Here is a 25696-nt window from a genome sequence, read left to right as displayed (position 1 = left end):
CATCGTCTGTGTCTCCATTCCCCTAAACAACTACTCTTCTCCCAAATTATAATACATCTTCCTTTTAATAATTTTACTCAATTTTGGGTGCCTGGGTGGCTCAGTCGTTGAGCGTCTGCCTTCGGCTCAGGTCATGATCCCGGGGCCCTGGGATCGAGGCCCGCATCGGGCTCCCTGCTCCGCGGGAAGCCTGGTTCTCCCTCTCCCACTCCCCCGGCTTGTGTTCCCTCTCTCACTATCTCTCTCTCTGTCAAATAAATAAATTTAAAAAATCTTTAAAAAAAATAATAATTTTACTCAATTTTAACTCATAAAAATTTAATTATAGTCTCTTCTGATATCAATCCCTCTTAAATTCTGAGCTAGTCAGAACAATAAATATTTGTCTATCTGCATTCTTCTACTGCAGATCTTGTCCTCCATCTTGCAAGCTCTCCTTCAGGGCTTAGCCAGCTGTCCAAGACATTCTCCACTGCCTGTGAGTCAGTGTGTATTCTATAATGGGTTTTCTTTCCATTCAAAGTGGATAACCAGTCAATACTCAGGGTTCCCTCCATTGGGAAGATCTCTTCTCACAGTATGTTGAGGCCATTCCATATACCAAACCAATCCATTCATGAACCAAGCTCTGAATTCTTCTTCCTACACTAGCAGATCATTAGGGAACCTTCACCAGGCGTAAATGTGAGCCCTCTTAGGCATTAATTTATGAGGTGCTGGTGCAACAGTGGTGGCTGACATGAAAGTTCAGAGCCACCAACACATGCAGCATTCTTTTTTTTAATGTATGTATGTCTGTATTTAGAGTGCACACAGGGAGGGGCAGAGGGAGAGGAGAGAATTTCAAGCAGACTCTGCGCTGAGGGTGGAGCCCCACATGGGGCTCAATCTTGTGACCTAAGATCATGACCTGAGCTGAAATCAAGAATTGGAGACTTAACCGACTGAGCCACCTAGGTGCCCCACATGCAGCATTCTTATGTCCTCTGGTACTGCTCAGGTGATATCCAGGATATATCACTTCATCTTATGATGGACTATCCAATTGCTTCTGAGCCTACATGACCCCTTTCCTTTCCTTTCCTCTTTCCTTTCCTCTTTCCTTTCCCTCTTTCTTTCTTTCTTTCTTTCTTTCTTTCTTTCTTTCTTTCTTTCTTTCTTTCTTTCTTTCTTTCTTTCTTTCTTTTTCTTTCTTTCTTTCTTTCTTTCTTTCTTTCTTTCTTTCTTTCTTTCTTTCTTTCCTTCCTTCCTTCCTTCCTTCCTTCCTTCCTTCCTTCCTTCCTTCCTTCCTTCCTTCCTTCCTTCCTTCCTTCCTTCCCTCCCTCCCTCCCTCCCTCTCTCCCTCCTTCCTTCCTTCCTTCCTTCCTTTCTTTCTCTCTTTCCTTCCTTCCCTCCTTCCTTCCTTCCACCCACCCATTTCTCCCCTCTCCCTTCTTTTCTCCCTTCTTTCTCTCTCTCCCTCCCTCCCTTCTCTCCACTCTTTCTTTATTTCTTGATTTCTTTTGAATGTAGAGTTTGAGTAGTAACCTTGTCAGCTGCTCATCTATCTTGCCCTCAGGAAGACTCTGTACTATTAACACATTTCATAACTCTCTGCAAACTGGGCTCCCATGGCTGCTACTGTGACTTGTCTGCTCATTACAATAATTAAGTCAGCCTGACTTCTGACCTTCTGAGAGTTAAATGCTACCATATAACTTCTTGTTGTTTATTTTTTTTGTTTGCTTGTCTTTTTCAAGTGATGACACCCAACCTTTGCTCTTTGGGAGCCCAGTTCTTTCTTAGCTTTTTGTTGTTGTTGCTGTTACATCAAGCAAGCCCCAAAGAGAACAACCAGTGAACTTTTTCTTTTAAGTTTTAAAAGAAAAGGTTTTATTTATGTAAAAACAGCACATGTCATTGTAAAGATTTAAACAGTACATATGAATACAAAAAAGTTTAAGAAGGTCATGATTTTTTTAACCTCTTCTTTTAAGAGTTTTATAGTCTTAGCTCCTGTATTTAGGGTCTCTGACTCATTTTGAGTTAATTTTGTATATGGGGTAAGTTAACGGTCCAATTTCATTCTTTTGCATGTGAATATCTAGTTGTCCCTCATCATATTTAACCAGTGAACTTCTTAGTGAGATTCCTAGCACCTCATCAACAGATTCCTTTTAAATTTGGGAAACAAGTTCTTCTCATGCTGCCATCTGTCTGGTTCTCTCTTCCAATGTCCTCCTCCACTTTTAAGATGTCTTGTGATTACATTGGGCCTACCAGGAAAATCTAGAATAACCTCTCTAATTTTAAGGTCAGCTGATTAGCAACTTGAATTCCATCTATAACCTTAATTTAGTGTTTCCATATAACCTATATATTACAAGTTCTGGAAACTGGCACATCTGTGGCAACCACTTTTTTTCTACCATGGTTAGTGTGGGTTCTAACTTTTCCATGTTTCTAGCAGACGTCCCTACCAGTTTTTCTGCATCATCTCCCAGAGTTCCTGTCTGGTTGTTAAATCACGTAAACTTCTTTTGATCTCAGACATTCTTACAATTAAGTATTGGGATCTGGTTCTCAGTTTTCTCCATCCTCCCACTGTAGGAGATGAGAACCTTTTTGTATAATATGGAGGAGACCTCTGGCTTTCACACAGTTAGCATCAATTGCCAAAAATCACTCTCAGTCTTTTGCTCTCTTTTCTCAAAGCAGTCACGTTTAGCAGTTCCACTGTACTTAATGTTATTATTTCTCTCACAATTCCCCAAGGACTTAAACATTTCACAATTTGTGCATTCCTGCCAATTAAATCACCTCAATTTGTCACAGGTGAAACTTGCACTACTACTTTGGGCCAAGAGCTCTCTGTTCTTCACACGCTGCTGTGATGGGGTCTTTATTTCCAGTTGGGAGGTGAATGATTTAGCTCCCAAATCCCATATAAGTGTCTTCTTTTTTGGTAACAATTCCGAACCATTTCCAGGTTGGATTCTCCAGGAAATAGAATCTAAAAGGCACATTATCATATAGGAGGTCTATTATAGAACATTCCTGGATTAATTCCTCTTGAAGGAAAGGGAAGAAAGAATGAATGGCCAAATAGACAAATCAAGCAGTCTCAGTGGAAACCCCACAAAATGCTATGAGGAGTTCTCCAGATGGAAGAGTGGTAGCCTTGGGCCAGGTGGCTCTCTTCACCGGAAGCAATTCCTGAAGGCACTTATAGTAGAGGCTGGGTAACAAATCCCTCATTCCTACAGGAGAGCTATGAAAATCATAACGTCAGCCATACTATTATATCTTTAATATTCTCTCTCCCTCTTCCTCTTTTTTCTTCAAGACCTGTCCCTCCTCATTTGGATTTTGTTTTTGTTTTTTTTTTAATGTTTTATTTATTTATTCATGGGAGTCACAGAGAGAGAGAGAGAGAGGCAGAGGGAGAAGCAGGCTCCCCGCTGAGCAGGGAGCCCGATGCAGGACTCGAATCCAGGACCCTGGGATCATGACCTGAGCCGAAGGCAGATGCTTAACCATCTGAGCCACCCAGGCACCGCTGGATTTTGGTTTTAGATATAAAAAGCCAGAAAACACTGCCACAAACCACCTCAAAGCAAGAAGCACAGGCATTACTAGCTGCTGGAATATAAGGGAATGAAGGATATGCACGAAGAATACATGAATCAATATCCACAAAGTCATATGCATATTTAAGTTCCAGTTCAGATTTTACTGAAAGAAGAAAACTGAAGTTCTGGTAAACTTCCTGTCTTACACTAAACACAGGGTCAAACTACCTTCCAACACTTTTCAGCTAGAGTATGCTCAGGGACTTTCAGATAACTGAATCATTGACTATTTAAGTTAAAAAATCTCACCACCTGTTATTTCCCTGGCCCTGGATTAGGTGCTAGGAATTCAAAACTGTGTAAAAGAGAAAGACATCTGTATGATACAATTTATTTCCTATGTAAAGATAAATAGTAACAAAATAACTTTAAAAAACAAAAATAACATAATCTCAGATTATAGTAAATCATTTGATTTAAATAAACTGGGTGATGCGATAAAGTATAACTTGGGAAGATATTTTAAATAAGAATTATTTAATATTAGGTTACCAATAGTCATTATTTTAATTTTTATTGGATTAAAAGTTGCTTGTGTTCAAGTATTCAGTTTGATCTTTATTGTTTCACATTTCTTTCATTCTCTTTACAATCCTTCACCAACTTTGCCCTCTTCCATGAAGTCTGACAAATTCCTAAGAAAGTGACACAGCAGCACAAGGTTTACATTAACTCTTAAATTTCAGACTATCCTAATCTAAATCAACAGCTTAATTGGTCCTTTTCTAAGATATAAATATCTAATAGAGGCACTATGTTGTTGTTTTATTTCTAAAGTTTATTTTGACTTCACTTCCAATATTAATGGAAATAATTGATATATTATTATTTAAAGGATTCTAAACGATGATAATTATTAAACAAAAGAAGTAGAAATTAATATTTTTATATGAGTTGTTTTGTTGTTTTGCGGTGGTTTTTTGTGTGTGTGTGTGTATCATTTTTGCTTTGTTTGTTGTTTTTTAGTGGTCACTCCCCGAGTCATTTTTATTATGCTCCATATAATTTATCCTTCCTGTCGTGGTTTGACTGTAATCCTGTCATTACTAGGTAGTAAAATAAGAGGAATCTTTCAACATAGCCAACAGAGGTAATCTTGAAATAAATGGATGACATTAATCCCAAGATATGGAGAGCAACATTGGTGGTCATTGCCTTAAACCTGTTCCTAAAGAAATGACAGTCTATAACAATGCCTAGAATTCTACAAGAGAAATATAAACAAAAACAAAGACTCAGTGACATAATTTTTTAACTGTTTTAAAGATGAGTTAGTATTTCTATGAGATGAAATAAGGTTTTTCTGAAAATTTCTATAAATTTATATCTGAGTCAACATAGAATTCGTATGTTTTAATATATGATAGACTTCATTTCATTTTTTTTGTTTAAAAATCCCCACATTAATTGATTTTTGCTAAAATATCATTTAATGAGACTATTACACATTTAAAAGAACAGGAGTTAATTAAGTCACAAATTTTAACACTTCACAGTTGGCCCATTATCATTTTCACACTTAAGTCTTCTACTTACTGTAAATGTTAACGTTTAAAGGAAAATAGGTTTATTAAAATATTTTTCTTATGAAATAAATATATTGTTCTTCACAGGCTTATTGCCTTAGTAATTTTTAGACAAATTTTCTTCTAATATGATTGTTTTATTATTGAAATAAAGCATATATGTAATATAGGAACTACTAGGGATTGACTCTAAAACTAGGCTATTTTAACTTTTATGTAAATTTGCCATAGGATGATTATTATTTACTTAGTAAATATACATCTCACGAGATGGTAAAAGTAAGATATGATTATTTTTATATAGAGGGATCCCTTACATATATATAGAAAAATATTTGTTTAAAAAAGTATAAGTTATACATTTAGATGTATGGATATATACACATTGGGGTTTTTTTGGTGGTTTTTTGTTTTGTTTTGTTTTTGGTGAGACAGAGCACGTGCGGGGCGGGGGGGGGGGGGGTGGAAAAGGGGAGGGGCAGAAGGAGAGGCAAAGAGAGAATCTTAAGCAGGCTCCATGCCCAGTGAGGAGTCAGACACTGGGCTTGATCTCAGGACCCTGACCCTGAGATCATGACCTGAGCAGAAATCAAGACTCAGAAACTTAACGAACTGCACCACCTAGGTGTCCCTTTTTAGCAGTAATCGGATAAGGGGTAACAAATGTGTAAACATAATTCTATTTATTTACTTTGATCAATGTAAATGTTAGTAATATTGTGACTTTAGATATAATTTTATTTTAGAGTTGCTCCCCAAAAACTTTGCCTTAATAATCCCAAGTTTTATGGGCATTTTAATAAATTCTCTTAAAAGTCTCCATGAAATTTTTTTAGTTATGTTCAAATTAAGCCACTTGTTAATTTGGCTCTTTTTTTTTTTTTTTTTTTAAAGATTTTATTTATTTATTTGACAGAGAGAGACACAGTGAGAGAGGGAACACAAGCAGGGGGGTGGGAGAGGGAGAAGCAGGCTTCCCACGGAGCAGGGAGCCCGATGCGGGGCTCGATCCCAGGACCCTGGGATCATGACCTGAGCCGAAGGCAGACGCTTAACGGCTGAGCCACCCAGGTGCCCCAATTTGGCTCATTTTTTAAAATGCGTTTTGTTTTATGGTAGGTGTCTGCTAGTCTGCTAGGGCTACTACAACAAAATACCAGACACTGGATGGTTTAAACAATAGACATTTATCTCTCACAGTTCTGGAGACTAAGTAGCCCAAGATCAAAGTGCCAGAATATTTGGTTCCTGGTGAGAGACCTATTCCTGGCTTGCAGATGGCCACCCTCTCACTGTGTCCTTGCATGCAGAGAAGAGAGAGAGAGCTCTGTTCTCTCTTCCTCTTTTTACAAAGGCACTCATCTATCATGGAGGCTCCACCCTCATGACCTCATCTCAACCAAATTACCTTCCAAAGGTAATCACACAAGGGATTAGGACTTCAATATATGAATATGTTGGGGACACAAATATTCAGTCCATTACAGTAGGCATCTACTAAAACTTAGGGTTTTGTTTTTTGTTATGTACAATGATAAATTTTTACAGTTAGAAGGAACCAATGTGAAAATATCTATTAAAACTCTAGTGTTACTTCCTTAAACACTCTTAGCAAGGGGAGATCATTCCATTTCAAGGTAGTCCATTCAACTTTGTGAACAGAGAAAACAATGGACCGAGGTACTCAGTCTATTATGTACTAATTGTAACCTCTATACAGGTTAGATAAGCTTCCCTGAGCTTCAGTTGCTGCATCCCTAAAACAGGTATTAATGCAATGTCTTCTTCTTTCCCTAAACTGTTTGGATAAATAAATAAAATATAAAAGGTCATATCATTTAAAAAATAAAATGTCATAAAGACACAAGTTTAAATTATTATTACTTAATTTGTTTGCAACTAATGGATGAGAAGATCAAGATCTTTGTATTTATCCAGCTTTTTATTATATACTTATATATTTTATTAGTTATTATTGAACAATAGTATTTACCATGTATATGTGTATTATGGTTAAGTATAACTTTCATCTGGAATAAAAATTCACTTCAAGGTCAAGTTATATTTTTAAATTTGTAGGCAAGAGTCTGTTTCTCTAAATCAGAGAGCTTTATTTGTCAAACGCAAATTCCAAATGAAAATCACTTGTGAAATTTAGGGTAGTATGAAAGCATGATAATAAAACTATTTTTAAAAATTATTCTTATATGGATGTCCTTCCATAATCCACATGCCAAATCCCATTATACACTTGAAAAAATTCCATTGAAAAAGACCTAAGAGGAAGATGTTTGAACCATGACATAACCATACTTACGACACTGTTATGTCAATTTCACCACTGAAACTTCTGAATGTGATAGAATTTCCTTCAAAATAGAAGAGAAGCTACCGACCCCTCAATACAAACCGTCTCATTCATTGCTCTCAGGCAAAACATCAGAGTTCAACCCAGTGCTCTATTTCAAGAAGGATTGTTACATCTAATAAAATGGTTATATATGGAGCCTTGTTTTGCACCTTTTCAGTTATTAAGCAGTTGGGCTTGGTGGCATAGGAAGGTGGGTAGGCGAACTGACAGGTAGATATGCTCTTGGAGGCATTTTGTAGAAAGGAAGAAAGGTCACATCACATTTTTTATTGTCTTTGTTTCTAAAAAAGAATGCTGGTTTCCTGGGCACCTACACCCCGGCATTCAATTGAAACTGAGCCAATTATTTTAGGCAAAAGCATTTCCAATGGAAATGTTCAGTTTTTCAAAGCAAAACAGGTGTCTTGCACTGTACCCTCAAGGCTTTGACTTCAGCTGTGTCAGCTGAGAGGATTCTGATTCTGAATATAAAAATCTGATTCACAACGAGTTTGACACATGCTGCTTCAAAGAAATGAAGGAGCCTCCAAGTCTCATTCAGAGCCACAGCCTGGCAGCAAGTTCATTTTTGTCTTCTAAGTTGTTTTTCTTTCACCCTTTTGCTGAACAGAAACCAGAAAATGACTCCTAGAGGAACTGCACACTGCAACAGATGTATTACACATAAATATACAGAAACATACAGAGAGCTCTGGGGAATAGAAGCCGGTGTTCTACAAAATCTGTCAATTACATAAAATTCAATGCTTAAAACAAAAATAAACATTACACTGATCTTGCCAATTATTACAAATAAAAGAGCTTTACCTCTCAAGTAATGACTACAGAAATCTGTGAGACAAAGAGGAAAAAAAATCCAAGAGTGGACTATTCCTATATGATAACAAAAGAATCAGCAGACAATTTTTAAGTTGGTAACTTTCCCTTTCTCACACCCGCACAGAGGCATCTGATTTTTCTCTTTATACTGAGTTGACTAATTGTTTAAATATCTCAATGAATGAGTATGGTTAGCCTAAAATGATCCTGACTCTCTGTCCCTTTCATTTCCCATAGCTCCAGTTCAATTCCCTTCATGGCATTAATATCCCTGAATCACAAATATAGATGTGTATAATTATTTATACATAACTTGTGCTCTAGGTTGAATGTGTCCCTCTCAAAATTCATATGTTGAAAATTTAATCCACAATGTGATGGTACTTTGAGGTGGGGTCTTTGGGAGGTTTTAGGTCATGAGAGCAGAGCCCTCAGGAATGGGAGTAATACCCTCATAAAAGTGATCCCAGAGAGCTCCCTCATCCCTTGTGCCATGGAAGTTACAGGGAGATTGCTGCCAATGAGGAAGTGGGCTCTCACCAGACTATGAAGCTCCTTGCGCCATGATCTGAGACTTCCCAGCCTCTAGAACTGTGAGAAATGAATGTCTGTTGTTTACAAGCCATCCTGTTTGTGGTACTTTTGTTAGAACAGCCCAGATGGACTAAGACATTGTGAATACCAGTCAATATTTTATTTTCCCCAAGAATGTTTGCACTTTATGGCTAATGTAATACTATCTCATCAGAACTCTGGCTCAAGTAAAGAAATATTCCATTCCCATGTGTGGAGAAGGGAAGAGATCTTTCAAGAGGCAAGAAAATCCTTTTAGAAGAACATAACTTATCTCCTCTGATTATACTTAAAGCTCATCCCATTCCAGTATTTGGCCTTTTAATTGACCACTGTTTAAGCCCAAGTTGCAATGAAAATAATTAGATTATTTAAATATTTAAAATGATTTTAACCTTCAAAAAAGGTTAGTTTCAGTAACCTGATTAACTCCAAACTCTTTATTTCCTAATGAAACAGATGAATATATACATATGTATGAATAGATATAAATATATATGTAAATGAATATATATATAACTATAAAACTGAAATTGGGACCTATATAACTGCTGTCTTTATAAATGTGTCACCATCTAAAATATTAATTAATTCAAAGTAGTGACCATCTAAAATACTAATTAACTCAAATATAGGGACTTTGTCATATTCTCTGTGCCCATCATCATGCAAGGCAACATAGGACTTATTTAAATTAGTGATGGATTGAAATAAAGAAAAAAAATCAACCATCTTTTTCTATGATATGTGGGAAAAGTATTGCTGGGACAGGTAAATAACCAATTTTTAATTTAATTAATAGACTTCTATTAATCTTTTATCAAATTTTGATAAAATTTTGAATCAAAATTCGAAATTTGATGAAATTCTAATTCATTTTTAAGGAAAACACCAGTAGTAAATAAATAATTCTTTACTTATTTACTTATTTAAAATACTTTACTGTATTTTACTTATTTTGGTCTTATTTCTATTTATTTTATTAATATGAGAATATATTTCACACTATGATTTATCGACCATTATATTGTATATTTTGTGATGCGTATTTTTTTCACAGCAAGCAAACTCTTCCCTGACTGGGTTTTGGCAGCCTCCACCCCACCACAGCTCCCATAAAACAAAATCAAAACAAAACCCAAGGACACAATAGGATTTAACACTAAATTAGGAAAAATGGTATCCATTCAAGCATTTTGGAGAATTAAGACAGGGGGAACAGCTATAGAGCACAGTGTATTTACTCAGGAATTAGTAGCTGATAATTAAAACCTGATTCTTTGCTAATGGCTTTCAAAATTCTGAATGATTCCTTGATGTTACAATAATGCTAATAACAGAACAAACACCCTGATCAAGAGGCTTGCTTTCTCCTTGTTCTGCTGTCAATTACAAAGACAGGTACTACAGATGAAAGACAGCAGCTGTATAGATTTAATGAAACGTCCCTGTCATAAATGGCAATATCACCTAAGGAAAGATGTTTCTCTTAAGGGAATGTTCGACAGAAATGTGGATGACTATGATCTTTATATCTCTAATGGGTTTTTTAAAAATTAGTCCTTGTTTACTGCAAGTGTAATATGATGTGTCAACCTGACTGGTCAGCAGGATGCCATGATATTAAGTCAAATACTATTCTGAGTGTTTCTGTGAGTATGTTTTCAGATGAGATTAACATTTAAATGGACAGACTGAGTAAAGCAGATAGCTCTCCCTAATGTGGGTGGCCTTATCCAATCTGCTGAAGGACTGAATAGAATAAAAAGGCTGACATTCCCTAGAGTAACGGAGACTTCTTCCTGCCTGACTGCCTTCAGACGGAAACATCTGCTCTTCCTGATCTTGAGTCTGCCAGTCTTCAGAACACAAACATACCATCAGCTCTCCTGATTCTTGGGCTTTGGATGTGGACTGGAACTGCACCGTGGGCTCTCCTGGGTCTCCAGCTTACTAACTTCCTGAAGACCCAAGGCCTTGGCAGCCTGCATATTTGCATGAGGCAATCTGTTAAAATAAATTTCCTTTCGTGTGTGTGTGTGTGTGTGTGTGTGTGTGTATCTATACATACATCCTATTCATTTCTCTGGAGAACCCTAATACAGTTAATATGAAATATTTTCTATGTTGTAATTTTAGCTTTTGAAAGTCTACTTGTAGAGGGGTAGCTGGGGGGCTCAGTCGGTTAAGCATCTGCCATGCCTGAGCCATGGGCTCAGGTCATGATCCCAGGGTACTGGGATTGAGCCCCATGTCTGACTCCCTGCTCAGCGAGGATCTTGCTTCTCCCTTTCCCTCTGCTCTTCCCCCCCTGCTTGTGCTGGCTCTCTCTCTCTCTCTTCTCTCAAATAAATAAATAAAATCTTTAAAAAAATTCTATTTCTAGAACAAGAAATTGCCAAATGTATCATACTAATTAACCACTATGTTAAGTAGATAAAAGCTAAAGTGTAACTGATATTTATCAGAATTAATGCTACATTTACCTGACACTTCAATTATCTTTTTTTTCTCAGCAGTTCCTGAATCATTTTTATCCATATTTTTGTTTACTAAGAGGCTGTCAGAGCATTTGCAGTTTGTATATTTCAAAATATAACTACTTTGGGACAAGACATTTTCTTAAGTAAAACACCTATTAGCCCCTGAGGTGCCTGAGCTCCTCCTTCTAGTCCAGATATGAAAAGACCAGAGCTTTCCACTGAGAGCACTCCTCAGGGAGTGTCCAAAACAATCCATTGAGGTAAATAAATAAACTAACAGAATTTATGTTTCTATTTTTTTATCTAAAAGTTTAAAAAAAAAGAAAGCCTTTACTGATATTTAGTAAACAGGTGTTCCTGTGTCCTTCTCTTAGTATGTCTCAGATATCACATATCATGTGGGTCATGTGAAGTATCAAGAAGGAAAGGTAGAAGCTTTAGGGGAGGGAGGACTTGATGGTGGCACCCTCCCTGTTTCAATTCCTTCACTTACCATTTATTGAGAATTATTTATGCCTGATTAAATGGATTTAGACAATATACTGTTAACTTTTAACTAAACTCACTCTCACAAAATAGGCAAGTGGGTAAGAAAAGATTCCTTCAGAGAAACCATAGATTAAATATATCTCTGAAAATACAAACATAAGAGACTTAAACGACAACAAAAAAGGGTGGTCTGACACCAGGCACAATTCTAGTACAAGTTCTTCCTGCACACAATGAGGCTAAAAAAGTAATAATGTATTTAGATGTGATAAGTCCATCATGATACTAGAAATGCCTGTGAAAACTAGCTTAATGGATTTATAGTGACTGCTGTTAACAATGAACAATAAACTTAACACTGTGCCTTGAAATACCAGTAAATGGTATTTAAAACTCTCATATCTGCAAGTTGTTTTAAAAATAATTCATTTTTATGTAATTATTCTTAAAATTCTATTTTTGTGGTATCATCAAATGTGGATTATAATTAATAAATAAATAAATCTCCCATCCAAATACTAACCAGGCCCGACCCTGCTTAGCTTCTGAGATCAGACGAGATCAGGCACGTTCAGGGTGGTATGGCTGTAGACTAAATAAATAAATCTACACATATGTAAATGTATGCTAATTTTGGCCTTGTTTTTTTGTGATTAAAGTTTTTATTTTGAAATAGATATTTTGAGATATTTTGTAGATTCACGTGCGGTTGTAAGAAACAATACAAAGAGGTCCCATAGACCTTAACCAACGCCCCCCCCAATGATAACATCTTGCAAATCTATAGTATAATATCACAACTTGGGTATTGACACTGATACAGTCAAGATACAGAATATATCCATCACCACTGGAATCCCTCATGTTATCCCTTTTATTGCCATCCCCTTCCCTTCTCCATGCAGCCCCTCCTTAACCTCTGGAATCCACTACTTTCTTCATCTCTATAGTTTTGTCATTTCAAGAATGTTGTATGCATAGACTTATGTGATCCTTTTGAGATTTTTTTTGTTTACTCACATAATTCTCTGAAGATTCATCTGGGAGGCTGGGTATATCAAGAGTTTGTTCCTTTCTATGACTGACTACTATTCCATACTATAGATATGCTATGGTTATTTAACCAATATATACTAAGTTTTAAGGGAATGGACCCACAGAATTATAGTAAGTTGAAAAGAGCATTATCTTAGAAACCAGTATACAAGACTCCATGGATAACTACTAATTGTTTAGGTCTTAGCTCAAATGTCAAAGCATGTAAATGCAAAGAGGTTTCCCTTGGTCCCTCTATCTTATGGAATATCCTAATCAAGTTAATCTCTCTCAACTTATTTTTTTTGTGTGTGTTTTATCTGTACTAGTTTTATAAACTGGGAAAATCCTAAGATGTATATAAACATTCCTATACCTTGGTTTACTCATCAGTTAAAAAAACGTTATCCTGGAATATGTCTAAGATAACTCTGCTTTAGAACTTAAAGTAATAAAATCTGACAGCTATTTTCAGTCATAGAGTTCCTTTATTCTTTTCCTACTCACTTCTTGCCCAGATTCCAGACTCTTAGCACATCCCTTTATCAGTGAGCTTCCTGATATCACATATCTATATAGTACAGAAATGTACATCCTGTACTTCCCGAATCTTTAACACATTCATCTATATTTGTCTCCCTATAAAACTGAGAAATTATTAGGTCCTTCATATAAAAAACGTGGTAATAAATTACAACTTTGTGAAACAAAACTTTCATCTGTGTAATGAACATTGGATGAGCTCCTGGTTTCCACCATTGCAGAATAAAGAATCATGTCTGGTTTTCCATCCTCATTGTTTTCTGTGCAATGGCTGTCATCTAACATGACTGAATCAGTTTTAACAACTTTCTGGCTTTCCACAAGAGTGTCTGATCTATCAGCGGGAACTGAAGAAGAAAACTAATGCCTTTACTAGATTCACCAAATTCTATTCTGATATTTTAAATTAACCTTTAGTCTACAAACAGAAAGGTCAGTTAGGATCTACCAATTTCATTAATTTATCATAAATGTTATAATATATATGTATCATATACACATTATTGCTCAACAAAATGATGGAAAAAACCTCTAGTAATTTCACTCTTTGAATCCTGTAACAACAGACTTAGAATAAAGATTAGGCTATAAAGCTTATGTCTTGGTATCATTAAGATATATTTAAAGAGCTGTTTTTTATCTCTTCATCTCAAGATAAAGTGGTTCCTTTCCTTAGACTTTACTATATTAACACCAATAACATGTTTTAAGGCACACATTTTGTTCGGGCATATATTCATGTTTGCCTATTAATTGAAAGGATAAATAAGATTGAATTGCAGTCTGATCACAGTTCTGCTTTTTGTTGTAACAACAAAGAATTGAGTCTATATCAGCTTCCCTGAATCTAAAAAAATATAAATTGATTCTCTATCAGGCATAAATGTGAAAAAATGTGTCTTTTTTATAGACATTGCTCAAAAAATTTATACCGAGTTTATAGAAGGATAGATTTTTATTTATAATTTTTGGATTTTTAATTGGGCCATGAATGAAAGCCTTCTTTCCAAAATAACAAATGTGAAAATTAACCTTTTACATTCATAATGGAGGGAGCTGTGATTAGTACAGCACTGATAATAATCATTTGAGAAAATGACTTCCAAGGAATTGGAATTCAAAATATCTGTCTAAGCTCTAATATCAGATGGGTCCTAGTTTACATAATTTTATGGCCTTGTAGTCATATAATCTTAGAGCTAAATTACATAGCTAAACATTTATTTTTATTATATCACATCCTGGTATCATTTTAATCAATGCAAGTACAACTCTTCTGACTATTTAAAAATTATCTTATTTCATTTTTACATCAAAAATCAGCACAAATAAACAAGTCATCATAATTGATTATTTCCAAAAACAAGAATATGACATCTAAATAGAAAAGTGTTGAAATGTATCTAATGCAATCATGCATCTCAACGTATCAACTAAGAATCTTGATATCACTCTCCTTGCAGATCCTGTGCCTTAGGAGACGCACGCAGCTATCATTGTCTTCCTCGAGCGACTCTCCCAGCGGGTTCTCTCTGGGCACAATGGCAACTCTTAAGGAAAAACTGATTGCACCAGTTGCAGAAGAAGAGGCAACCGTCCCAAACAATAAGATCACTGTAGTGGATGTTGGACAAGTTGGTATGGTGTGTGCCATCAGCATTCTGGGAAAGTCTCTGGCTGATGAACTTGCCCTTGTGGATGTTTTAGAAGATAAACTCAAAGGAGAAATGATGGATCTGCAACTTGGGAGCTTATTTCTTCAGACACCTAAAATTGTGGCAGATAAAGATTACTCTGTGACTGCCAATTCTAAGATTGTGGTGGTGACTGCGGGAGTCCGCCAGCAGGAAGGAGAGAGCCGGCATAATCTGGTGCAGAGGAATGTTAATGTCTTCAAATTCATTATTCCCAGATAGTCAAGTACAGTTCTGATTGTATCATAATTGTGGTTTCCAACCCAGTGGATATTCTCACATATGTTACCTGGAAACTAAGTGGACTACCCAAGCACCGTGTAATTGGAAGTGGGTGTAATCTGGATTCGGCTAGATTTCGCTATTTTATGGCTGAAAAACGTGGCATTCATCCCAGCAGCTGCCATGGATGGATTTTGGGAGAACATGGCGATTCAAGTGTGGCTGTGTGGAGTGGAGTGAATGTGGCAGGCGTTTCTCTTCAGGAACTGAATCCAGAAATGGGAACAGACAACGACAGTGAAAATTGGAAGGAAGTGCATAAGATGGTGGTGGAAAGTGCCTATGAAGTTGTCAAGCTAAAAGGATATACCAACTGGGCTATTGGATTAAGTGTGGCTGATCTCATTGAATTCATGTTGAAAAATCTATCCAGGATTCATCCAGTGTCAACAGTGGTGAAGGGGATGTATGGCATTGAGAACGAAGTCTTCCTGAGCCTTCCATGTATCCTGAACTCTCGGGGCTTAACCAGTGTGATCAACCAGAAGCTGAAGGATGATGGGGTTGCCCAGCTCAAGAAAAGTGCAGATACCTTGTGGGACATCCAGAAAGACCTAAAAGATCTGTGACTTCTGGCTTCTAGGCTGTAGAAATTTAAAACTACTATGTGATTAACTGTGAGCCTTTAGTTTTTCATCCATATACATGGATCACAGTTTGCTTTTATCTTCCTAAATATGTGAATCTGGGCTCACAAAATCAAAGCCCATGCTTGGTTTAATGCTTGCAATATGAGCCCTTGAACAAATAAAATTAACTATTGCAGTGTGCTTCTTAAAAAAAAAAAAAAAAGAATCCTGATATCAGGTTTTTCAGGATGAAACATGTCCCATAAAATAATTAAAAATATAAATATATACATAAACCAAACATCACACACATACAAGATACATACAGTCAAAGTAAAATTTGGTAATTATGTTAGAGATGTTAAATAAAAGTAAAAAAATGAGTAGTAAATTTGAAAATCCATAAATAAATTGGGTAATTGAAGCATTAATGGGATTTTTTCCTCAATTTTTTCAATTACTTTATTGGCATCAATTGTTTCAGTTAAAAATGTGCAAATTTAAGTTCATAATATCAAAAGTTTCATTTGATTTTGGTGCCTGCCTTAACAAGTGAAATGGATCGCTGCATATCTTTTTAGTTTCTGAGCTTCACAGATGCTTGAAATAGGCATAAACTGTAACTACTCCAGAAATATTGAATATTTGTTATTGAATAAATAAATTGAAGGTAGGGGCACCTGGGTGGCTCAGTCGTTAAGCGTCTGCCTTCGGCTCAGGTCATGATCCCAGGGTCCTGGGATCGAGCCCCGCATCGGGCTCCCTGCTCGGCGGGAAGCCTGCTTCTCCCTCTCCCACTCCCCCTGCTTGTGTTCCCTCTCTCACTGTGTCTCTCTCTGTCAAATAAATAAATAAAAAAAAAATCTTTAAAAAAAAAATAAATTAAAAAAAAATAAATTGAAGGTAAAAATATCTAGAATTTTAAGACTATCATTTTATAGCAAACTTTTATCTTATTGATGGTCCCTAGTTTTAAAAAAGGGACTATATGCCCTGTTGTAGAAAGGCGACCTATCCTGGCCATAAGTTTATGTCAAATCAGTGTCCTTCCTGTATATACTCATCAAAAAGACTGAGTCTAGATTTCTCTGAGTATATCATCAAGTTGATAAAGTTGGTACACAATGGACAAGCTTTGACCAGCCCAGATAATGGTTACAAGAATTCAAAAATGGATCTTTGCCATTGACTGAATCTTAAGAAATTGTAGATGTTATTTTATGAGTTATTATTCTAATATAAGAATTCGTTTCAGAAATCTAGCAGTAGTTTGTTCTAAAGTATCAAAAATATTATTAGGCATACATTCCAAGAACTATGGTCATGATGATGATCATCTATTACTAAACATATTAATGATTTATGGTCTCTATTTAATCAACCAGTATTTTGAGAGCTAGTCTCTAACACACTCCTTTGAAAATGTCTTTAATAATTTTATACATTTAGCTCCATGAAGTATTTACCTCTATGAAAACATGAGTTCTCCTTTCCTTATTAGTTTTACTACTTATATTACTTGTACAGTAAGTTGCAATATAAATATATATATAATAACTATAAATATTTCAGAGTTTTTAGAAGCTTAGTTCTATATTTATATTCATTGTATATGTACTATCAAATTTTTAGCTTAATTTTCTCATTCTATTTGAAAGTTACATGCCCATTGATCATGGTCTCTGAGAAGCAAACACGCAGGTATTGTTAGGAATGCAAGAGATGTATTGAGAGGAAAAAAATATTGAGAGATTTATTTTGAGGAAAAACAAGGAGAAAGCCAGAAAATGAGGGGTAATCAGGAATGAATTCTGTGAAGAAGAGAGGGAAAGGAGAATTTCACACTATAGAGCAGTTAAGAAAGTTTGGGCAGCTCTCACACTGATGGGATTTTCTCAAACTTAAGTCATCATTTAGAGGAACGCCACACTCACAGGAATGGCCTGCCTTCTATCCACACCACAATTTTTTTGTTTTGTTTTTTTGAAGCAGTTGTGAAAAGCAGAGCTTCAGAGCTAACGTGCTAATGGATTCTACAGCACCTGAGGCTTTCAGTTACGATCGCTGAAAGATCTGAGACACAATCATAATCCTCCCTACTTCTCTGCCCCATGTTGAGAAGCAGCTCCGGTAGTGGGCTTCTCTTGCTGAGAGAAATCTTAGAAAAAGAGGTTAGTGATACATTATATATTCCCACTTACGTAGTTGATCTCTGGGCTACAATGGCACTAGTCATCTTCCTCCTGTTAATTAAACAAGGAGGCCATTAGAATGAGGTGGTTTTAATGCCTTACTGGCTTACATAAGCAAACCAAAACCTAAGCCTATAATGCCTCAAAGTTAAGAATGAGAGGCACACAGGGGCACCTGTGTGATGCAGTCGGTTAAGTCCCCGAGTCTGGGTTTTGGCTCAGGTGTGATCTCAGGGTCGTGAGATTAAGCCCCAGGTCAGGCTCCGAGCTCAGTGCAGAGTCTGCTTAAGACCCTCTCTCCCTGGGCGCCTGGGTGGCTGAGTCATTGTCTGCCTTCTGCTCAGGTCATGATCCCAGGGTCCTGGGATGGAGCCCCACCTTGGGCTCCCTGCTCAGCGAAGCCTGCTTCTCCTTCTTCTACTCCCCCTGCTTGTGTTCCTGCTCTCACTGTCTCTCTTTCTGTCAAATAAATAAATAAAATCTAAAAGAAAAAAAAAGACCCTCTCTCCCTCTACCTCTGCCCCTCCCCACAGTGTGGGACACACGTGTGGGCGTGTGCTCACGCTCTCTCTCTCTCAAATAAATAAATCTTAAAAAAAAAAAAAAAGAAAGAAAGAATGGGAGGCACACAGTGCCTGATGGGTTATGGGAGTGATAAAAATTGAGCCTATTCCTCATTTTGCCCTTTGGCTCCTGGACCCACACATATCTTCAAATTGGGATAGAACATCACATCAAAGCCTTCTGATTTTATATATGTATATATAGACACACACACACTGCATCTGGAAGAGTAGCGTCCATCCTTTTGGGATGTTGATTCCAAGCTGGTGTTTTTGAAAACTATTCCAGTCTTCTATAAGGCCAGTTGTTCCTTGATGGTGTGATACATGATATAACCAGTAAATTCTGTTTCATGAAGCCACTCTCACACTTCTATCCTCTGGTCAGATGCTCTGCTGTGTGGGCATTCAAAGACAACACTAGCTAGTTCTAACTGGTGCATTTCACTGGCCACTACACACATACATTTTCATGAACACATATATGCACAAACCCATACACACACACACACACACACACACATTATAGACAGTTAATTTCTCATGCTTGAATGCCTGAAGAATTATCTTTCTTCCTTGAAAATCAGAAAACTTACAGAATATTTATCAGAAATAACTATGTATACAATTTTCAAAGGATGCAGAGTGACCTTTGATCCGAATAGATTCTTTTTTTTGCCTTCATTCAAGAAAATGTATTTTACTCTAAACTTTTCCATCATCATTATTTTGTGTATTCTTCCTTTCATATATATTATCTTATGTATAATTGTTTTAATCACTTTGGATTTTCCCTCTGACTGTTATAAAATAATCTCTTTTATGTAGGTAAAGATGAATATATACACATACATGCATATATATACATAGATACACACATATGCATATCTAGATCTAGATATTATTATACCTAGATAGATAGATAGATATAAATTTTGTTAATATTTGATGGGATTGTTTTTCTAACTCAGGATATGCTTTGGATCCTTTATGTTTGAAAAAAAAAAGTCAAACATTTCTTTTTCCTACTTTTTCCTACTTTACCCAAATCTTCACAGCATTTACCACTGATTTCCTATCTGACATAGGAAGTAAAATAGGTAAAACTTCTAAATGTTGAGTCATATAAGTTTTCAGCAAGAAAGGAAGACTTAAGTTTGGATTTTCAGTGGCCCTCCCCTTTTGGCCATCAACAATTTCAGTGTTCACACTGTTTTATAAATCTCATCTTTTTTTTTTTTTTAATTTTGTTTTATTGTTGGAAATATCTCTTGCTAATCATGATAGAATCTATTATCTCTCTCTCTCTGTCTATACATTTTTTTTCAGACTTCTACTTAGTGTTAGCAAAATGCCAAATCCCAGTAGATTTCTCCTTCTGTGGTGATTATCCTCAGGAATATTCTGGGACTTTTCTTAGAAGGGCAGGTATAACATATACAGATGATCCTTGAATTATGTTAGATTTACGTTTTTTTGCTTTACAGTGGTACAAAAGCGATATTCATTCAGTAGAAACTGTACTTGGAATTTCGATTTTGATCTTTTCCGGGGCTAGCGAGATACGTAGTTACAATGCTCTCTGGTGAGGCTGGGCAGCAGTGGTGAGCCAGAGCTCCCAGTCAGCTACACAACCATGAAGATAAAAAAACAATACATTTACAACCATTTTGTACCCATATTACCATTCTGTTTTTCACCTTCAGAACAGTACTCAATAAGTTAAAGGGAATATTCAACACTTATTTTATAATAGGCTTTGTGTTAGATGATTCTGCCCAACTGTAGGCTAACATGTGTCCTGGGCACATTTAAGGTATGCTAGGCTAATCTATAATGTTTGGTTGCTCAGGTGTATTAAATATATGTTTGACTTATGGTCAAACCCATTGTAAGTGGGGGAAGTTCTGTAGTGGACCCAAAAGTGGGCGTATATTACCATAGTTTCTGCTTATTTTTCTGTGTGTCTGGGTAAGAACTATAAATGGATTCCTAGAATCCTTTATTGTCTTTTTCCTTTGTGACTGCTTTTCAAACAATATAGTTATGGTTTCAAGGGTTTCTTTACTTTGAGGTGAGTACTGCTGCTATTTGCTTTTCTTGTTTTAATTATTTTGTTCATTTACTTAGGTTTGGGGCTAGCAGAGTATGTTGTGGTATAGTTTAATATTTCATTATAAATTAGAACTCTTTATAGAGCCTTAAATGTCATAAAATAAAAGGAATTTGATTTTACTTGCCATGTTTTACTTGCAGGTTTTACTTGCCATGTTAAGTAGTTTTCTTTAAGTAACTAGTTTAACAAAGCAATTATTTCAAGGAAAACACTAGAATTGCAATAATTTTAGATTTGAGTAGACTCAAGTGACCAGATTATTGAATAGGAACAGATTTATTTACTCAACTTATGAGTTTTAAAACTAAAAAGTTTTGTAGAATTGTTTTTTCTTGAATTTTGCCATTAAGAATATGTGTTAAGAACAGTAATATAATGCCATCTACTTGTTACTTTGGAAAATGACTTAGTAAAACTTTGCCTTGAAAGTAATAATAGATGATAAATGTGCAGTTAACATAGCTATTATATAATAGGATAATACATTAAATAAAAAATAATCATTTATATTCCTTAGTGTTTCTTTCTCCTTGAAATTTTCATGAATCTAGCATTTCCAGTGCTAACATAAATTTTTGAAAATTTATTTTATCAGTTCTTATCTTCTGACAATGCAAATGCTTTGCAGTTTATGAAATTTCATTCCACAATATTTGACTGTTTTGCTTAAGGATACTGCTAGACTTAAATCTTCAAATTCAGTTCTATGCACCAATGTTTTTATAGGCTCATTCCCTTGTGCTTTATTGGAAAAAAACAAACAAACAAACACAAAAAACCTAAAATAAATTAGAACTCTTTTAAAGAAAATGTTACTAATTAACTTACGGTTTAAGATAAATACAAATTGATTTGACTTAAATTACACTAATTTATTTTTATTCTCCTGTTTTGCCATCGCAGGCAGCAATAAAAATGCCCTTCCAAAGTAAAAACCACTATATATTCTTCATTTGCTTCTCCTTTTAAGTAAATACCAATATTTTCTATCATGAGGCAAACCTGTTGAAGACCTTGGATAATGTAATTTCCACCATCTGTTTTATGTTCTTCCTATTCACCAGATGTCTCACATAATCCATTGCTTCTAGAAGACCAAAGAACCATGTTGAATCCTGAGTTCAGCTTTCATGATTACTAGTCTTCCATGCCAAGGGCATGCATATACTTTTATCACAAAGCAGCTCAAACTGAGCCTTCTTTCAGGCACCATGATCAGAATGTTTTCTATGACATAGGGAGAGAATCTTCTCCCAATCTTTGAGACACAAGCTATTTCCATTTATTTGTCTATTGCTTCCCTTCCCGCTGCCTCTACTCAGGCAGGGCAAGAATTCACTTTTTCTGTTGAATACTTGATGGTGGACCAAAGTAGAGAAAATCTCAAGAAAAACATTTCATTCTGACCTATATTCTGCTTCACCCATTAATTATGTCAGGATCTTGCCTTAGGAATGCTCAAAAGTCATTTTCTGTAATACCTTTGTCTATTCCATTTTTCTTCAATTTCCAAAATTTGTTTGGAAACTAAAAAAGTCAATTTCTTTTTCTTTTTACCTGTAATATCAATCCTCTCCTCAACTAGTTGCCTCTCTACATGAGATTAAACTTTGAATAACACAAGTCATAGCTGCTCCCACTCTAGCTCAAAGCTCAGAACCTGGAAAATGTCCAGATTTAATTGTTCCCTGCAATGGACTGAATGTTTCTGTCCCCACACCCATTCATATGTTGAAACCCTAATCCCAACAGGATATTTGGAGATGGGACCTTAAGGGGGTAACCAGGTCATATGGGTATAGCCCTCATGAATGAAATTAATGTCTTTATAAGATGTCAGAGAGCTAGCTAGCTCTCTTTCCACCATTTGAAGATATAAGAAGCCAGCAGTCTTCAACCTGGAAGAGGGTTATCACCAGAGCCCAATCATGCTGGCACAATGATCTCAGAATTCCAGTCACCAAAACTGTGAGAAATAAATTTCTGTTGTCAATAAATCACCCAGTTTATGATATTTTGTTACAGCAATCGAAAATGACTAAGATACCCCCTTACCCTTCATAATGATGACTGTTGGTAGGTAATTTTTCTAATTATTTGTTTTACCACAAATCGAGATAGAATATCAGAAAAAAATAATAATGACAATATAATAACAATAATGGCGGTAACGACCAACTGTTAAAAAGTTAATTCATTGAGTAGCCATAATGTGTTATGAGTGAACTTTTCTCTCCTGACCATTTTATAACTATGGTATTAGCTAAGAACATGGCTTCTTACACATTGTTTTGAAAGTGGATAAGCACAGCTTTTGCAGATAGAGATTTAGCACTTTCTAGCTGTGTGATATTGAACAAATAATTATACTATCTTAGTTTCAGCTTCCATGTCTATAAAACTGTAGTATAAAAACTATAGTTGATGATTATTTGGGCAATTCACTTAGAGAAGAAATGTAAAATTCTAGCCCAGGCACATGACGGTGTATAACAGATGGATTATAATTACTGATACTTATATACATATATATTTATATAACTATGCATATTTTACACATGTGTTTGCACATATATATATTTAAAATAGTGGTGTGTATGTGAGTGAAAGAGAGGCAGAATGTTCTTTAATCTCACTGGGAAAAGAGTCTTTGAAACTTGACAAAAACTACAGAATTTCCATCAAGAAAAATGAGCAAATATACCTATTCTCCAAAATTACCTATGTTTAAGAGAGTCACAGACTCATGTAAGCATTTCCATAACCCTCTATTTAACAAATCTACCCTCCTAGAGGTTTCAAAACTGTTTCTGAGGTCCAGGAGGTGACAGTGTTTGGCACAGCCATAAAGCTTTTGCTTTTTTTCTTTCTTTTTTGAAGTCAGATTCATAACTAATAACTCACCCATCTATTTATTCTTGAATGTTTGATGATTAGCAAGATCTTTCAAATGATTACAATTTCGAGATTATAACATTTTTTACTGATTTGCCCCTAAAGCTACTGCTGGTATCCAGAAGCAAAGTCCAAGAACTCTATCCTGATGCAGAATGGTTTTCTTTTGGGAGCTCTTGCACTGGTTCTGCCTGAGGCTAGGACAAGCAAATAATAGCCAATATATTGTCATTTGCTATAAACAGTTTCATATTTGGGTCATCGGTTAGACTGTACTCTCCTAGTTTGGACTTCTATATCTGGAATCATAGAGCTTGAGACACCTGAAGGTGTGGACTACCCCCACCATTCACTCCCTCTCTAATTTTGTGTATGAACAGGAAGCCAACTTGAGAAGTAAACAGTTGAATGGGGCAATGGTCCACTGACAAAAAATTCATGTCATGGGCTCAGGACTATTGAGAAATATTGCTTTCAAAAGCAGTACTTTTTTTCAATAATCCTGATTATTCTTTTTCATTTTGGTTGAATTTTTAGTAAGTTTATCTAAATGTACTCTTTTAAAAAAGATTCTTTTTAAAAAAATGCCCACTTGAGGATTAACTCTGACTAACATAAATAGAATTCTAGGATATGTCTCTACTGACAAATTAAATTCTAGAATAAGATTCAGATGTTAAAATAATGGTTTTGAATTTTTAACAATTTCTTCAAAGAGAGGATTTCTACAATACTCAATCTTGGCATACCACCAAGAATAAAGATGCTTGTTTCCTATAGCTATTGTTTGGAAAGTAGAGAGGGCATGAGTAACATATTAAGGATTCACGGAAGCACAACTTCAAACAACATAGCTAGTTGGGACCTGCTGGGAAACAAGATCTCAGACAAATCAGCCTGGTAGGTGGCACTGAGGAGCCAAATAGTTGTTTCCAAGTGTTCAAGGATAAGAGGTGTCAAGCAACAGAAGACTGTGGCAATGATCTATGGGACATTCTTCAAAAACACACAAAGCATACAGAATTGTTGCTTCTACATTGATATTTTCTTTAATATCAATGTGTTTCCCCCAACACACACCGGTACTTATGTACATACACAAGTACTACATACATATAAAGCAGTACATGTAACCTACATTTTACCATGAAATGGAAAGAATAGTGAAAGAAGGGAGGCATTACTTCAGGAATTAGACCAGAAAACACCATTGTCTCACAGATATTGTTGTGGATTTCACTCCTCAGGGAAATTCCTATTTCAAGTCCCTTTAAAGTATGTATATGTAAAGAGGAGATTTTTTTCCCAAAAGTCTGTTGTGAAAAGGAAGAGATTTTTCTCCTGTACTCTACTGTGAAGTAACTGGACTCTCATCTACCACTAAGATTTTGCAGAGGCTCAACCTTTAGCCTTCATTAACTCTTTATAATGGAGCATCTTTCGACTGTGACTTGAGTGTAGCAAAAGTCAAAACATCTACCAGTGTGTTATATATTCTCAGAATATCATTCTCCCTTCTTTTTCACTCTTTCTTCCCCATTTTCCTCTGACTTTTTTAATGTACAAACTTTGAGCCTTTTCCCAGATTCTAGGAATCAAGAAGTTCTCAAATTCCCCTAAAAATGAGAACATTTTTCAGTGACTTGTCCAACTTGCTTTCTCCTCCATGTATCATATAATTTAAACAAAACCCATTAAATAGCCATAAAATTTTTACACTATTGCCCATTTCTGCATTTCTGGGTCTATCTCCCATTATGTCTCTCTAAGCTGGCCAAACTATTCACTGTTCCTTAACAATTTGTTATATTTTTCTCCTCCATGATTTCATGTGTTTTATTAATCTAACAGAAATCCACCCCATAGTTTCACTTAACCATAGACTGATCATGTTACAAAGGTCATTGCAAGGGTCTCCTCTAGTAAAATGTCCCT

General features: G+C 35.8%; 1 pseudogene; it reads left to right on the top strand.

Moving 5' to 3' along the window:
- Window positions 1–14980: 14980 nt before the first annotated feature.
- On the top strand, window positions 14981–16196 carry LOC116633594 (annotated as a pseudogene).
- Window positions 16197–25696: the final 9500 nt, after the last annotated feature.

This window comes from Phoca vitulina, unplaced genomic scaffold (assembly GCF_004348235.1).
Source record: "Phoca vitulina isolate PV1807 unplaced genomic scaffold, GSC_HSeal_1.0 scaffold8, whole genome shotgun sequence".
Taxonomy (NCBI): domain Eukaryota; kingdom Metazoa; phylum Chordata; class Mammalia; order Carnivora; family Phocidae; genus Phoca; species Phoca vitulina.
The sequence above is the reverse complement of the archived record's forward strand: the minus strand, read 5'-3'. Positions and strand labels throughout refer to the sequence as shown.